Source organism: Lactuca sativa, chromosome 3 (assembly GCF_002870075.4).
Source record: "Lactuca sativa cultivar Salinas chromosome 3, Lsat_Salinas_v11, whole genome shotgun sequence".
NCBI classification, from domain to species: Eukaryota; Viridiplantae; Streptophyta; class Magnoliopsida; order Asterales; family Asteraceae; genus Lactuca; species Lactuca sativa.
The window spans coordinates 54,827,603-54,846,018 of record NC_056625.2 but is presented as its reverse complement, the minus strand read 5'-3'; the positions used below and the strand labels follow the sequence as shown (position 1 = coordinate 54,846,018).

Sequence of the window (18,416 nt, the reverse complement as noted above, 5' to 3'; positions counted from 1 at the left end):
TGGTGTGATCTTGACCTCTTGAGTTTCTTATCCGTTGGCGATGTTGGTGTTTTCCTTAATGTGATATATGGTTATTTAGTTAAAAAGGTTGTTTTGGAAACAAATTTGTTTACTATAAGGTGTCGTCTGTTTAAATTTATGAATAGTTTTGTTTTTTTAGAGAAGCCGAGAAAAGATAAGATTTTTTGATGATATTGTTTCCTTCTCTTTTAGGTGGGTTAACATAGGAAGCATAAATTGTTGGAAAATGTAGATTACAAAACAATGCTCTAAGCGGAAAAACATTTAATAATCAAATGGTTAGGGCACATGCAACCTAAATAGGATCTATATGTTTCACATAAAGACAACATACTATTAACTATCAAACTACAAAAACCCTAATGAAATCAGAATTCATAAGGAAGCTTACATATGTCTTGATTTGTTATTGTAAACAAATCTAAAACTTTATTCAAAGTTTCTGGAAGCGAGCACCAGAAATTGCGTGCCTCTGATGGTTTACACCTAACCCTAGTAGTTGTGAGACTTGAAAAGAGAGGAGAAGGGTGGGTAAAATTTCGGCTATATCTAGAGAAGAATGAGTGGCCGAAATTTGAAGGCTATATGATTCTTTATATATCTGAAGGAAACTTGGGGTCAAATAGAGTTTTTGGGATAAATACTAGATTAATTAATATAATAATTAAGTCGTCTTATCACCTCCTCCAAGCCCCCTTTGACGAAAATTCTAGGTTGTCTCTAGCCAATTTTCATTCACCCCATCCCATGGAGTTCTAGAGTCTTCCTGCTTCAACTTTCAATAAATAACCAAACAGTCTCTGCACTTTTAATAAATCAGTTAATCCTACAATTAATTCTAATTAATTTCTGATTAATTCTTAATTAAATATTATTATTTCTAATTAATATATTATTCCGTAATATATTAATAAATTCATTTATTGCGATTTAATAATAATATAATAAATCAATAAATTAGTCTCTCTCTCTCTCCCTCTCTCTCTCTCTCTCTAAAATTCATTCTATTCAATTACTAAGTTTGAGGGCAACTTCTCTTTAAAAAAAACGTTTGAGGGCAACTCAAAAGAACTTTGCTAATAATTCAAGTATATAATAATTCAGTTATTAGCTTACTGCCTTAATCCAACATAAATTTCATTTAGATTGGAATTTATAGATTAAAAACTCTTCTCTTTACGCGAAATCAAATATCATCCTATTCTTTTCCTACCATCCATTACACTTAAGATGACGACATTTGTCATATTTAATCAAATTAATAATTTTTTATTAAATTTGTCATCATCTTAAAATGATAGGAGGACGAGTAGGAAGAATAGATGGATATTTAATTTCTCGTATAATGTAATTGGTTTTTTCCTTTAACTATTTGCTAGAGTTGAATTTTTTAATTTTATTCAGTCATTTAAAAAATGCTCATTAAGTTGTTGAATGAGAAAATAATTAACAAGAAATGGTATAATTTTTCTAAATATATGTTTCATTAAACCTTATAAGTTCAATGTATTGCAACATAAATGACAAAATTATTGAAATGTGGAATGCGGGTGTAACAATCCATTGATCTTTATAGAGTTCAATGTATTGAGGATATCATCAAGATAAGAACACCTCTCCAATTGACTTATAGTTGAGTTTATAAGTTGAAATTAGCGAAAACTCAGGTTTAATGGTGAGTCCAAATGTAATATCGTTATTAATGTTTAGATTTATTTTTGAACAAAGTTTCTTATGCTTTGGATCGGTCCCTTCCAGTGAATTTTAATAAAAAGGGTCCTTAAGGTAGCATTTGGTAATGGGACAAAAGTGGCCTGGACGGGAAAGAACATAACTGGATTAGACTGAACAGAACAAAACAGATTGTCTATATAGTATTTGGTAGAACTATAACGTAATAAGAGCAAAATATTAAAATGATCATATTGTCCTTGAGATGAAATAATACAAAATACTAAACAATACTTTAAAGATAACTGTTTTTTAACATAAATTGTTTTGAATGTAATATATGTTGGTTAGTTTGCTAAATCAACCTGATTGTTTCACTAGATTTTATCAATCAAACATAAATAGAAAGTCGATAAAAGTTTATTTTTTAAACAGTAAGGCCGGCCTTGGATGAAACCTATATTCCAACAAAAATATATATCAACAATAATAAGTTGTAAAATACAAAATGTTTGGATTAAACAATAAAATTGTAAGAAATAAAAATAATGAGTTGTATAATTGATTCCTTTGTAAAAACTATATCGTCCACATTCAAAACATCAAACCCCAATTTCCTTTTGTTTTTGTATAATTGATTCCTTTGTAAAAACTATACCGCCCACTTTCAAAACATAAATCAATCTTTTGGAGTTCGACTTTATTTAAACTAATTTTTAATAAATAATAGCATCTGATATCTAGAATAACTAAGCATATGAAAGCTCAGGAAATAAAAAAGTTTTCGGGAAAGAAGTTTATTTAGACGAAAAAATTGAGATGGAATAAAAATCAATACTGGTTTGCTAGACTTGGATGTAAAGAAATAAGATGAATTGAAACAAGTAGATGAACGAAGTTTAAGATCAACAGAGGCGGTGGATGAAAAATTGAGAATTTGTTCAGATTTATGATTTGCACATAGACGAGATAGGAAAGGAGGGTATTTTGGTCCTTGGAAACATTACGTCTTTTTGTCCAACTCAGTTCCACCCTTTTGGATGGGACTAACTCTACAAATTTTAGTCTCATTAACCAAGCTTTTATCCAATTGACTTATGGATGCCAAACACCATATCAAATGATTTTGTAGCGTCCGCATACCAAACGCTACCTAAAGTGATTAACGATATTGGGGTGGTTGAAATTAGCAAAACTCTCAAGTTTGGACCATCAACACACTTAGTAGGATCTTACATATTGCTTGCTCAAATCCTACATGCTCTTTTGATCAATATTAAGGAAGAGAATGGATGGTGTCACTTATATTTTAAGTTTCTAGCCTTACAAATTATTTTTCAACCCGAATTGTTTTGGAATAATTCTAACTTTTTTTAATATGTTTTATGGCGAATTTAAAAATTTTAAACAAAAACCGAAACAAAACTTACAATATTGGTCAAAAACAAAAAGTATATATAAAATAATCTGATGCACCTGATATTGCCCGAAACAAAAAAATTATTTTCAATTTTATATCAGTTTTTTGGCAACTAAAGTACTAAACCCTTAAATACATAAGCTTATTCATGTAACAAAAAGAATTAATGATAATAAATATATATGCTAAATGTAAACATCTGTGGCTGTAGTTTAGTGGTAAGAATTCCACGTTGTGGCCGTGGAGACCTGGGCTCGAATCCCAGCAGCCACATTTCATTAAATCCCATTTTTTTTATTGGAATCCACGTCAAAATTGAACTCTACTCATCTTCTTTAATCGTTATTAAATTTTTATTTAGTAGCCTATTTTATATGCAAAAAGGGAGTCGTAAGAGGAAAATGTGCGGTGAACATTCGCTTCTTTGTTTTATTCAATTAGTAAAAAATGACTTGTAACTTAAATAAATTTGATTTAATATATTAAGATGCTGATACGTTACATATCCACACTTCCAATTTTCTTTGCAACTGATTTCATGTTAAAATTTATAATATTGCGTTTTTTTTTTAAATATTTAAGACCAAAATAACAATCAATAAAAGTTCCATAACAATGAAAGATTTACCAAAATGGCTATTTAATTTTATTTATACGAATCATTCGTTTTATAAAGAAAACATACTATAATGTAACTACCCTATGTGATAAGGAAAATGAGCAAAATTAAGGCTCATTGACAATTTATATTTTATTTAGAAGAGTACACTCTATACATTATTGATAGAGTTCAATCTTATCATTAGATTCAGATTCAACCAAAATCTAGACATCAATCTGACTACTCAATCGTTGTTTTAAGGCTCAAGTATTACCACATGTTACTCATGGCATCTTAATTTTCTTCAATGTTTTGGAGAGGCTTCTTTTTACTGAAGGATTATGTTATATATCGTATTCATCGTCCAAGAAAACTCATACACCCAGGAATTGAAATCTACAAGTTCTAGAAATCGATTTGTATGTGAGAATTGAAAATTGATGGGAACCTCTTCATTTCTCCACGATACATAGGTTGAAGTTGATTTGTGTCTGAGAAATAGACTATTGAACGCATTCTAGATTTTTTGTGTGTGTTCCAAAAAAAAACATATTTTATATGAATATAAAATATTTTTATTAAACAAATCAAAATATAAAAAAATAAACTATTGAACACGTTCTAGACATTAAAATATAAACTGTCAATGAACGTTAATTTTTCTGATTTTCCTTATCACATAGGGTGGTTATATTATATTAGTATGCTTTTGTTTATAAATCGAATGATTCATCTAAATAAAATTAAATAGCCATTTTCGTCTTAAATATTTAAAAAAAAATGCAATATTATAAATTTTAACATGAAATAAGTTGCAAAAAAAATTGGAAGTGTGAATAAAACAAAGAAGTGGATGTTAATGCTTAGACATACATTTTCCTCTTACAGTTGAATTTCGATGGGACCCACTTGAACTTAATGCTTAGACATACATTCGTGGTTCATCTTAAGATCACAATTTCGAATGTCCTATTTCATTTTAATTGGGATGAAGTTTCACAGATTTACATTCCCCCCTCCACATGTTTCAAATTTGCAATATTTGCTACGTTTCAAAATTATTTTTGGATTCGACAGGTTAGATGTTTCTACACATGTTCCAGGTCAGATTGTTTTGATACATTCCAGAATTACATTTTCGAAACATATCTTTGAAGCTTTGATTATGGGTCGATTTTTGCAATCACTTTCGGTGTTAGACAGATTCCACACTTATCGTTTTGAGAGTTATTTTTCGTGATTCGTCATTCAATAGTTATTTGTGAGAGATGATTTCGAGTAGATTGATAAAATCAGATTATTACTTTTGTGTTTGGATCAGATTTACCAGATTGTTACAGGACGATTCCAAACATATTTTGGGCATAGGGTGAAAGAAAAAAAAAAGGTCTTTAGTATACACAAATGTCATCAAGATTTTTATAATAACTTGATAATTTAATGAAAATTATATGTACTATCTTCTAAATATAACAATTTCCATAAAAAATTTGGCCCCTTTAAAAGATGAGTCCTAGAAGGTCGCCCTTTCTCGCCCACGTTGGGACGGGCCTGGATTGTTATGAGCATTGAGCAGATGAACAACTAAGGACAATCCAATATTTTATTTCGGAGCTAAAAGAGGAACAGAAAGTCATTCGGCCTATTGTCATTATTTTTTTACTGTTCTGTTTCAAGCTTAGAGTGTTTTTCCATTTGTCGATGAGGAGTTTATTATATATATATATATATATATATATATATATATATATATATATATATATATATATATATATATATATATATATATATATATATACTAGCACATTCTCATGGCCACTTCGATATTTTATGATCTTGTTTCGATCATAAATCAGGTGAAAAGATTTGTATGTTCATTTGGAAAGAAGACTGTGAGTTTTCAAGATTGTGAGTTTTAGCGAAGTATGAGAGAATATTCAAAGTTGGGTATATTTACTTCTGGTCTTGTTAAGCATTTGAGTTTCATGCTACTTGTACCGTGGGGCTTTAATTGACTCGATTTTGGTTATTCTTGGTTATATTTGATTGAGAATCATGGTTTTGATTTGCTAAATGCCGATTTTTGGGTATTCATACTGTTAGCATATGTTCTTTCATTGATTATTTGAAGACTGATGTGACATTGAGTAGAACATATTTATCTGAATGCGGAGAAAAGATATGTATTTTTGATTGAGAATCATGGTTCCTTATGAACGAGTGCTTATAGTTTTTTTAAATGCGACAAGTATCAAAATAAAAACTAGCAATTCATTTGAGATTAAACTAAGATATCTCTTTGAAATGAATAATGAATTATTTTATCAACTTATTTATTCATATTAATTTCTTTTACATATTTAGAATATGAATTTTATTGTGATTTGAATTTCATAAGTTTCACTTTGATTTATTTATTTATTTTAAATGGTTGATTTTGTAATAATTTATTTACTTTTGGTTATTTTTCAGATTTTATAAGAGAAATCCAAATTGAAGTTCAAAATTATTTATTTAAATATTAAACAGATATAAAACTTGTACGTGAATAATACCATAATAACATAGATGTTTATTTGAGCAGATCGTTTGAAATTGTCTATGGTAGCCTGGTAGGTTATGGATTTGTTTTATAACCTATTAAAAATAAAATAGAAGCTAATGATGTAAAAAATGATCTAACATAAAAAAAGGTTAAATATTAAAAATAGGATATAAATGTATGGTCATGATTTTGTTTTATTATTGAAGGTGCTGTTGTATATTGTCTGTGATATTTTTTAGAAAAACGGTGTAAATGACCAAAAAAAAAAGTTGATGGTATAAATAATAAGAAAAATAGATATAATTATCAAAGTAAAGTAATCAAATTTGGTGTAGTTCAAGTAGTGTGGTTGGGGTAAAATAGATTAATTATTTAAGAATGAAAACAATCTTTGGAAAATTCATCCCCCATATCATTAACGTGATCAAGATACGTTTTGTAAAAACTAGCATTATATTTTGTACACAAATTAAAATAACTTTTATCATTATATTATCATTGTCTCATTGAGACAGTTTTACTTAATTTGTTTATTTACTAACTAGGTGTGAGACCTGTGTATTACACGGGTTGATTTAAAAAAATATATTAAACATTAAAGTGTAAACAAAAAACATTTTTTAATTTACAACTCTAAAATAAAAAGGAATAAACGTATTTATTGCAATTTAATATCATATATATGATATTTAATACTTTACATATATAAATATTTGATTTTAATTTTAAAAATTAAAACAAACTAAAAATTAGCACGTGGATAATATTTATTTCAAAAATACAACAAAATGACAAGTGTCAAAACTCATAAGAGATTAACATGTGTCAAAAAAAACCTTCATTTATTAAGGAGGATATTATTTGGCTAAAACAATTAAGGAGGATATTATTTGGCTAATGTTTTAGGGTGTTAATACGGAGACAAATAAAGTCCATGATAACGATTTAATCACACCTACAGAGCCCACTGGTCTCCTAATCAAACTCTGGTTAGATCCCACCCATTCACCTGCATACTTATAACTGATTTATGATACTCAATAATATATTGATATATTTTTTTAATTTAATTATTTTAAATTATAATTAAATACATATATAGTCCACCACCATATGGGTTATGTACCTCTGTCATGCACTGATGCTCATACATCTGTTGATTACATCATATGACTTGTTGATGAGAGGATTGAAATTCAATATGGAGTGGGATCTAGTGATAAAGGAGTGTCACATGTTTTTTTTTTCCAATCCCATGACTAGGAATATTTTGGAGCTTCTCAATGGAGTGGTAGAGAGGGGTTGGTAAGCCAGACGGGTGTGGGCAACGCGGATATCGCGTTATCTGACGTGACACGTGTCTTTAACGGCGTTATAACGCGGAACACCGCCTCGGGTAGCCGTTATGGGGCGTTACACCATTACCCGTTATCATGGTAACGAATGGTAACGCCATTTTTTTTACCGTTGCAAATTTTTTTCCATTGAAAAACGGTAATATTACAGTTTAATACGGTGAATTCTAAAAAAAAAAATTACTACTTAAAAAATTAAACTGTATCAATACATATACCTCATTTTATTACACTTCTATTTCTCTATATCTATCTCTATTTGGTTCAAAACAAAAAAACCACTATGGATCAAAACCCGAATATCCCTCCTCCGAAGACAAACAATCCACTTAATTAGGTTTTGCGGGATATGAGGGATACATGAACCTTCTAAACTCCCAAAACTCACCACAAATTCCATTTTCCGGCAATTTTTTCAATCCAACCTCACTCTCACTACAATTCCCTACCTCACCATTTATGCAACAAAATGCAAACAATCAACAAAACCTTTTTAACACATTCAATCCCATGCACCAAACAGTCACACAACCCCCACCCACGCAAGAAACCGTTGTCGAGACGCAAGCCGGAGGTAGTTAGAAAGCATCGGGAAAAAAAGGGAGACTAAAAAAGAAAGGGAAAGAGGTCGTGGTCGGGACGGAAGAAACAGAAGCACCTCCAACATGGTGGGCACTGGAGGAAGAGCATGCGTTGGCGTCGGCTTGGTGCGGTAGTTCAAAACAACCAACTATGGGGAACGATATGAAAAGAGTTGTTTTTTGGGATGTCGTAATTGTCAACTTTCGCACAATTTTGAACACGGGTGATGCATATCGCACTAATGATATGCTTAGTGGCAAGTTGACTCAAATTAGTCGGAAGTGCACCAAATTCAATTCCATATACAATAAAATTTCTTTGCAACGTCAAAGTGGTGCCAATGATTTCGATGTGTTTAGAGCCGCGAGGGAGGAATATCACGTGCAAATGGGGCACGTATTTGAGTATGAAAAAAGTATGGGACATAGTAAGGAAAGATCCAAAATGGAAGAAAACGCCAACATCTTTGGAAGAACAATCAAAGAGGTCTCGTGGTTCGGGTTCGGTTGACGTTTCCGACGGACACACGAACATTGACCTTAACGCGGACACCGATGAGATCCCGGACGAGTTTGATAACATCGAGGAAATCTCTCCGCCACGACGACCGATGGGGCGCGACAAAGCCAAGCGCGCGCAACGACATGTGCAGGAGAATGAAAGTCGGCTTCGAGAGCACGACGAAATGAAAAAAAATCGACGCCCACACGGAAATCGCAAATAAAATATATGAATTGCAACGGGAGCATTTGGATTTCCTTCGTAAAGAAGTCGAAGAAGATCGTATATCGAATGATTTGACAATTCTTACGACAAACGAAGAAAATTTACCACCGAGACGAGCTGAAGTGATTTGGAGGATGAAGACAAAGATCGAGAGCAAATACTTGGGCGAAGAATAGTTTGTCGGTGGTTTTTTTTTTTAAATTATTAGGACTACCGTGTGTTTTTTTTTTCAATGTTTTTTTTGGTTTGTATGGTATTTTTAGTTTACTATTTAATGAAATTATGTTTTATTAATTTATATGTTTTTTATAGATATATGACATAAATAAAAAAATAAAACGAATTAGAAATATATGAAGTAAATAAAAAAAACAAGTTAGAATAATAGAAATTAAAAAACATTAAAGAAAATAATAAAAGAAATAAAAAATAGAATGTGTTATCCCATGTTATTTGATGTTATCCATTTCCACCTTTGGTATTATAACACCAAATTGCGAGTATGATGATGAGGTGAACAATTTGGGTGTGATAACATTTAATAACATTTTGCCCACACCTAATAGTCTAAGCAATAGGATAAAATTTAAGTACTATTTATTAAAGAGAAAATTACAAATTTAGTTATTTTTTTAATTATTTTGTAGAAAATAGCAAAAAAACTCAATATTATAAAAATAATCATTAAAATCGCAAATGGATTAGAACTATATGCGATTTTGGCATTTGATCTAGAGGTACAAACGTCTAAAGGATAAACGTGCAGTGTAGATTGTATATTCGTAGTTGTTTCTTAATTAATTTATTTATTTTATTTTTTATTTTTTGAGTTTTTCGTTTTTTTCGTTTTTTTTCAGGTATAAATACCCACTCCCTTCACCCACGTTTGTAGATGAAGTGAGTTATCTGCGATTTACTCTGTCTTCATCTGTGAGTTTACGTTGATTTTGTTTTTATTTTATTTTATTTATTTTTTTTAATTTTGACTACGAAAATAATAAGTTTGACTGCCATAGCTTTCTTTGAAAGGCTTTAGAGAGTTTACCCAAAGAAAAATCAACAAAAATAAGGGTTCCAAAAAAAATTTAAGAAATTTTCTTCTGAAAAAGGGCAAATCGCAGATGGTCGAAGAAGGACCATGTCCATCTGCGAACGTACAATTCATAATGCACACATGCGCTTTGAATGTTTGTACCTACGCCGCAGATCAAATGCCAAAATCGCAGATGAGTCTAATACATTTGTGATTTTGACCGTTATTTTTGTAATGCTAAGTTTTTTGGTTATTTTCTACAAAATAATTAAGGAAAATGGTTTAATTTATAGTTTGCTCTTTATTAAAAATTTAAGGCAACAACTTTTGTTATTCAATCACTAATATTCTCTTTTTATTTGTATCCATAACATCTTAGTTTAAGATAAAATAAATGTTGGATGCGAGGCTCAATTGTGCATGATGAACAATCATGTCGACACGATTCTTCAATCAGTTTATGGGGACGAGTGGTCAAGGGATGCTGATGGGACCCTATCACCGGTCTGGTGTCACTTGAATAAATTTAGTTAATATTTATATCTATTAAAGTTATCAACTGACAAATCTGGATATTCATTATTTTGGGCATGTATTGGTTGTTGAGGAGTTAAGTCATGATGCCTAAAGTATGGTAACATACGGCATTTATGATTTATATGATGTTGGATTAGTTCGATAAATTGATACCATATTTCAATACTTCAGAATGCAATGTCGCTATTAGATTGTATACATTATTGGAGCGATACATACATCCAACGCCACACTTTGAAAATTCTCAAATAATCCGTGATTTTATTAAACTTCCTAATTAATTGGTTAGGATTGTAATAAACATAAATTTAAAGGCTATACTATAAATTTTAGAAAATGAAGGACAAAATCTAATTTACGCCTAACAACAAAAATATAGGGGTGGAGGGGGTTGGTGAAACAAAGAGTCTGTAAGTAGAACATTTCATTACAAGAATTATCAGTCTTAGTGATATGTATTAGTATTGACGAGCTAGTTAGGGGGAGATAGTAATGACTTTTATGCAGCTGATAGCGGAGAGTGGGTTGGTGATTACCTGTAACAACCCGATATTTCAAGTCAATATAATATTCTAGGTCAAATTGTAACTTATTTTGAATTAATAAAAATAGAACTTTATTGAGACAAAAGTAAGCGTAAAAAATAAATTGTTCAATAATCTTAATTGGGATGAATATAGTGGTTTGAGATCATAACAAGGTTTCTGAAAATATAAAGAACACTAAAATCTAAGTTATAACGAATAAGTTATGACCAATCGAAGATCCGCGACAAAACCGGCAAAACACTGTTTAGCGTAAAAAGTGACTTTTCAATAGAATGTTTTTTAGCCTTAATCCTGTAAATGAAAGTTGTAGTATTCATTAAACCAAGAGTGTCATAAAAATATCGTCCAAATCTGACTTTGTATGATGTAGTTAAGATTTTTCTAAGACTCGACATAGCAGTACATAGCTTGAAATTCGAAATAAAGATCAGATGATTTTTAGCCAACACAACCTGAACGTGAATCGAAGGTCTCGTCAATACTAGTACAATGGTAAAAAGACAGACGAAAACGAATGTCGGATAAAGAAGTTATTAATTTTTAACGGACTTTTCCTGTCCCGGCCTGTTAAAAATATAACTTTAAAATTTAAATCAAAAATAGCCGACGGAGTCTAAACAAAAGTTGTAGAGCATGGTCTCACCTACGCGTGGATATAAAGAACGTCAAAAACAGAGCTCGTATGCGAAAGTTAAGAATTTTTGAAATTTCAAAAATTAAAGTACGCTCCGCGTACAAGGAGTACGCCCAACATACTCAAAGACTAGGTCTCGGAATGCCCACGTCGCACTTACCCTCGCATGCGACACATGTCAGAAATGTCTGAGACTTCGGATATTGATCAAATGGACTACGCCCCGCGTAAGAAGACGTATGCCCAGCGTACTACTGCTCACACTGGTACGCCCAGCGTACAAGAAGATTACACCCAATGTAAACTCACTAGCCTTGACGCGTATCTCGTAGTCTTGCCACATCCGAAGTTCGGATAAGTCTTACATTAGTACACCCCGCGTACGATGAGTACGCCCAACGTACTGGGGTTTTCAGTTGTATGCCTAGCGTAATACTGGACATCAGCCTCCTATAAATAGGATGCAAGGCTTCCGAGTTTTGTTTACAAATTTCAAAACCTCTCTCCTCTTAAACACTCATTTAAGCCTCTCATTAAATACTCTCGGTTTCATCAAGAAAAGTCCTTCCTACAAACGAAAGCTGCCCGAATCACCAATCATCAAATGAGTTTATACCCCTTTATTTTTACTATCTTTATAAATATTTTAGGGGGAAAATATAGGTAAAATACAAGAAATATTGTATAAACTACACAATTATACAAATGGTTTACGATTGTTATTTTTACTAAAATAAACATACTATTTTACCAGTTCGGTATTTCATACAAAAACAAACATATAAACTATAATAAATATAGTTTATGAGTCATGCATACTTATCAATACAGTTTATGGAACTACATATTTCTTTACATATTCAGAGTAACTTACAAAAATAACCATATAAATTTATTGAATATAATTTATGAGATATTTACAATTTATTTATTACAAAGATATTTTTCATTATTCTACATGTAACTATCAATATAACATTTGTGAGACATGCTTCAAGTACTTATTTAAGTATAAAACAAAAGTCCTGAAAATTATAACTAGAGTCTCCTGGAGGGAGAGCGTGACACTTGTGTATAGATCTATACGTGACTGACAATCCCGCACCAGAGCTACTCGCAACAACTAGGTGGGCAGACTTGTGGTGATAAATGTCGTATCATATCTCGATGCCTGAAGAACGTCGTGTTTCAGGCGAGACTTAGGTCATTAAGCATGGTTATGATAACTCACAATTTGGTATTGAATAATGTGTTTAGTGTAAGAATAAGTAAACAACGTCACATAGGTTTATATAAATAAACTATAATTGGTGAATTTAGATATTTACAATTTCACAACTTTTCATATAAGTACAAATACATAATGCTATTCTAGTATAGAGAAAACATATTTTTCATAGTTTTATGTGAATTTAAAACTATATCATACTATTTCAGAACATAAATACATATACAACAGAAAATATAGGATTTTCTAGGGAAAACATACTCACATTTTTCAAAGGAACAAATAACAGATTTCAGTTACAAACATGCTTATGAACTCACCAACTTAACTGACGACACTCATTTCAAAACTACTTGTATTTTCAGGAAATTGATAAATAGGTACCCACTAGCTTTGAGGAAGACAGAGTTTCATATAATTATGTCTTTTAATTATACCTTTTTGTGTAAAATATACAATGTTTTGAACACGAATGTAAAGTTATATTTTATTAATGCAATGGATATTGTACTTTGATTACTATTGTGTATGTTTGTGATACTACACATGAATTCATCCATCCCCGAACGTTTCCGTCGTTCTGGTTTGGGGGTGTGACCATTGGGCAAGCCTAGGATGAGAGTAGCAGAGAGCGGTAGCAATAGAAGGGACTTGGTGGAGTCAAGGAAGGTCTTAAGGATAGTACGGATAGATGTGGAAGGTAGTATGAGCCCGTACTACTAAAAGCAGAGGATCCATACTCGAATCAAGGAAGGCTGAGATGAACCCAGGAAACTTGTAGTGTGTGAGATCCCTCGAGTTATGATGAGTATTATGATGATTGTGATGGTATATTTCCGAGTATAATGACGCTACGTGGTAGTCCAGATGTCAGTTCAGGTACCGGCGAGGGATCAGGCTCGGAATATGGAGTCGGGCAGCTTGATGATCAGATGAGAGAGTTCATTCCATCTGAGATTACATGTAGTATCATTAACTAGACTCCTGTGATCTTTAATACGATCAATGAGGGCATTTTAGAGATTTGTGATGAGAGGCTAAGTGCATTCTGCACTGAGATAGCAGCCATGATGGGGACGCGTACGTTGATGATTTGGTAGTTCAGAGCTTGTGAAGCCCAGATTATCATGGGGCTAGGGACCCCATTGCTAGCACCGGATGGTTGGCAGATGTCGCCAACGCTTTTCGTACCAGCCGTTGTCTCGAAAGGGGACAAGATCCGACTTACTTCCTGTCTCCTGAATGACAGGGCACATGCTTAATGGGAAGAGTTTGGTAGTGAGTTGGGTGATGATGCGGTCAATGCTATGTCATGGGATGACTTTTCGACCAGATTTCGGGCAGAGTTTTCCCAGGCGATTGAGGCGCAGCAGTTGGCGCAAGAGTTGTTAGATCTCCTCCAGACGACTAAGACTGTGGCAGAGATCACTGCCAAGTCTTGGGAGAGAGATTAGTTGGTACCATAGTATGTAGCAGATGAGGAAATGAAGAAGGTAAGGTATCAGGACATACTGCAAACTGATATCAGGGAGATCGTGAGTATCTCAGGGTGTGAGACCCTGAATGATATAACTTTGAGAGCCCGAGAACGAGATATTTACTTGGAGCACCTTGGGAAGAGGGAACCAAATCAGTTGCTTATATTGAAGGGTCTTGGGAGGAGACCCAAGATTTCAGATCAACTTTTGATCTGCACGCTGGAGCCTTTCGTTCCAAGGGTTTGAGTAAGTGTAACTTTGGGTTATCCTCTATTTATGTTTGAATTATATTTTCAAATTGATATCATATGCCAATTGCATACCGAGAATTATTAGTGGGTAACGGAAGTTCATTTCCCTAATTGTGGATTCGGGAAGTATTCATCGGGTTTTTTGAAGTTGTGTGATCTTTTGGATTGGATGGTATTGGAACACTAGCAATGGTAAACGTTGATTTCCAACAGATTGGTCATGGGATGCTAAGAAGAATTGAGAATCCTTCTAGTATTGTGTGTTGTAAGATGTTAGTTGAATCAAAGTGGGGGAGAATTATCATGGGATTCAGAAGCAGGAGTAGTTTTGAAACTGGGATAAGTTTTGTAACCTTGTCAGGAAGGAAGACAGTCTAACCGGCTGTATGGATTGAGGATAGTGTGAGTTGGAAGTTCGGAAAAAATTACCGATAATAAGATCACATTCTCGGACTGTTTGATAGCCAGCTTTAGGGTATCAGGTTGGGGATTCCAGTCAGGACATGAGTGCGGTTTGGGATGTTAGGTCATGTGCATGCTTTACGTCGGATGTGCTCGGATTAGTAAACAACGATTAAATCAGCGTGGAAGTGTTGTAAGTCTGCGGGTGTAGGCGTAACATTCATAAGGTTAACAGGTAGTGCTGGAAGTGTTGTAAGTTTGCGGGTGTAGCTATAGCATTCAAAAGGTTAGCATGTAGTGCTGGAAGTGTTGTAAGTCTGCGAGTGTAGCCGTAGCATTCACAAGGGTAACAGGTAGTACTGGAAGTGTTGTACGTCTGCAGGTGTAGCCGTAGCATTCACAAGGTTAGCAGGTAGTGCTGGAAGTATTGTAAGTCTGTGGGTGTAGCCGTAGCATTCACAAGGTTGGCAGATAGTGCTAGAGTGTTGTAAGTTTGCGGATGTAGTTGTAGCATTCACTAGGTTAGCAGCTAGTGCTAGAAATGTTGTAAGTTTGCGGGTGTAGCCGTAGCATTCACTAGGTTAGTAGATAGCATGGGAATGTGTTTGATCGTGGAGGGAACAATAGTACCCATAAGTTCGGGTGCGGCAGTGAAGGCGTGGAAGATCTACAAAGTGGATTACGGATTTTCCTAGATTAATTAGACCTTTTTGAGCCAGTGATAAGGTCGTTGGAATGCCGCTACAGTTATGAGATCAAGGAAGCAATGGACTGCTTTAAGGTCGTTCATGATATATGGCTACCATTGGTCATGTAGCAATCACTTTTAGGCTTGGATTTGGTGACAGAAGGACTCGACGTATGGAGCCGATCAGTTAAATTAGAAGGTCGTTAGAGCCACAGTGGCAATATAACTAGTGACAACTATTGATAGACAAGGATTTTGTTCGGAAGTCGCATGGGGCGTGTTGGATTAGGTGTCTAAGCCCATAACTTTAATTGGTATGTATTTGAACCGATAATAGCATGGTCGATTTCGGGTTGCCTTCATCATGGCAAATTGTTAGGATCGATATTTGAGTAAGAGGTTATTTCTGATTTATTAATATGTTATAAGTATAATATATTAATAATTGAGAAATCATATTATTTAATTAGTATTGATCAAGAATTAATTTGGAATTCATTTAGTGATCAAAAGAGACTAATTAAATTAACGGAGACTCGTTGTGTAAATTAGTGAGACATATGGTTTGGTCTAATGATCCATGATTAATTTGTAATGGGCTAAGCTTATGTGAAAGTCCATAAATTATTAGTCCAAATAAGTTATGGATCATAAGCCTAAGTGTAAGAATTAGGATTATATATAACTCTTGGAATTCTACACTATATATGTGACCCACTAAAGCCAAAAATCGGACCAAGGGTGGATTATTCTAAGACATGGATGATTTTATGGGCTCCATAACCTCTCTTATTTGTTCTCTAATTGTTCATGGTGTTTGTGAACCATTTGAGGCACAACACTTGGGGTGCTAAGCTATCTTAAGGCCAAGTTCTACAAGCTACTACACAAGGTAACCCTCTAACTAGTTTTTAAGATTCAAATATCTCCTTGCGTGCTAGTTTAGGCTTATGCTTTGGATAATTTTATTGCATGTATAACTAGAGAAAACTTAGATCCAAAGTATTAGGGTTGTATGTGCACCATAGGGATGTTAGAGTACATAAAACCCAACAGTGGTAGCAGAGCCTTGGGTGTTTTCTATTATTTGATGCAATTGTTGTTTGTTCAAAGCTGGAAAAAAAATCATTTTTTTGGACTCTGCCTGATCACCACAAGGTGGTCAAAATTACCACGAGGTGGTGACGGGTCTCGCAGATTTTTTGAATTTCTTGGCTTAATTTGAATTTGGATAATTACTACAAGTTGTTTTGTTGATCGAAATTCAAATTTTATGTTATGAAAATAATTAGCCTCATCTAAATTAAAAGATAATGGTCAAAATTTAAGATAATTACTAAATTATATGATAAACTAACTATTTGTAAAGTTTTAATTGTGATTATCTTGTCAAAATTTTGAGATGGTTACTTGTTTATGTGATAAATTAACTGTTTCTAGAATTTGATTTGAAGTTATGTTGCTTTAAGAGTTGCATTAAGTCAAATTTGTAAAGGATAAAATTATGATTATTTTATTGGTTTTAAAATTTGATCTATATATTTTTAGGAGTTACAAAACTTTTCATCAGGTTTTGGAACTCAAAAGTTTTTTATGGAGTTACAAAATTTGTCATCAAATTTGGAACTCAAAATGTTTTTGAAGAGTTTCATATTTTGTCCTCAAGTTATGGAACATGAAAAGTCACATCATAATAAAACATTAACTCCATGAGTTATGGAATCCAAAAGTTTTCAAGAGTTACAAAACTTGTCCTCTAGTTTTGGAATTTGGAAAGTTTTTTTTTATGAAACATTGAATTATAAAACTTTTGGGTTCATAACTTAGAAAATTAATTAAATGGTTTTTAATGTTGAATTTATTATTTGGAATCTTGATGTTTGTTGAATAGTTCAAATTAACTCTTATGGACTTTATTAATAATTAATTAAATGTTTAATTAAAAGAGTATTATTAAATCCATAATCATATGGTTTAAGTTTAATTAAATTAAGAGTATAATTTATTAGTAGATTAAACCATCCAGTAATTTAAAAGTTTAAAATACACCCTTATACTATATAAAATTAAAAGTTTAATATTTTATATATGTATAAGTAAAAATTCAGTCTTAGCGTTAGTAGGCCTCATTCACGAAGCCAATCTATAAGGGGGTATCAAGAAACTGCCTATAAAATGGCAGTTGAATGAGTGTTCACTCTCACCCACCGGTTTCTTGATTGGTGGAGGGTCGTTAGCCGAACGGGTAGGATAAGACTCAAACTCCCACTAAAAGTATAATGAAAATACAAAGTAACTAAACATTTATAAATTCCCATTCTTAGTTACTTAGGAAAAATGTGAATTTGATGCTATTCCATGAAATTGCACTTTGCACCTTGTCAAGCCATTAATGGAGCGTGTATAGTTAAAATAACCGACACACTAACTTGGACTAGTAAGGGTGGCAAAGGGTAGCTAGTGGTTTTTTATAGATTCTTAATACATGATGTGATAAGATCACATTTTGATGTTTTGTAGGATCGAAGAAGAGAAAGGAAGCTTAAAGAAAGAGCAGGTTGAGTCTGATCGCGAAGAGATGGATTTCGATCGCATGATTCGATGATCAGAGTTTTGAGCTACTGCTTAGGCGTTATGATAGATTTCTTAAGAATATTTAGAAACATAGTTTTCATTTGTATTTGCATTGTAAGGAC

General features: G+C 32.7%; 1 non-coding gene across 1 annotated transcript; it reads left to right on the top strand.

The window, feature by feature from the left end:
- The first annotated feature begins 3,313 nt into the window (after positions 1-3,313).
- On the top strand, positions 3,314-3,385 carry TRNAH-GUG (transfer RNA histidin (anticodon GUG)). The gene has a single exon. It is a non-coding gene; the product is annotated as a tRNA-His (tRNA).
- The last annotated feature ends 15,031 nt before the right edge of the window (positions 3,386-18,416 follow it).